Genomic DNA, 370 nt, shown 5'->3' with positions numbered 1-370 from the left:
ATCCGTTGCTCCACACTGGCCCATTCAGCAGTGACTTCCCAACCCATGACCAGTTCATTATGCCTGGACACTAGCCCACCAGGCATCCCCACCTTCCTGCCAGGCCATGCAGTGACTGTTCTCACTGTAGCTTATTCCCTTCCCACCAATCTCAAAGCAAGATGTGGGGTGGCCATTCAACTGTGACAGGTTGCATGTGAAGGTTTGGGGAGAGGGAAGATCATATGGGATGTGTGTAATGCTGCTGCAAACATTCCTACAGCCACTTTCTATGTCATGCCTAACAACTCGGAGGAGGTGTTAACTTGGGAAGAGGGCCAGAAGCCCCCAGCTAGGATCAGACTTTAGAGCAGGGAGATTTATACTTGGT

This window comes from Varanus komodoensis, unplaced genomic scaffold, assembly GCF_004798865.1.
Source record: "Varanus komodoensis strain SLA01 unplaced genomic scaffold, ASM479886v1 scaffold826, whole genome shotgun sequence".
Classification (NCBI taxonomy): domain Eukaryota; kingdom Metazoa; phylum Chordata; class Lepidosauria; order Squamata; family Varanidae; genus Varanus; species Varanus komodoensis.
This window is presented reverse-complemented; position numbering follows the sequence as displayed.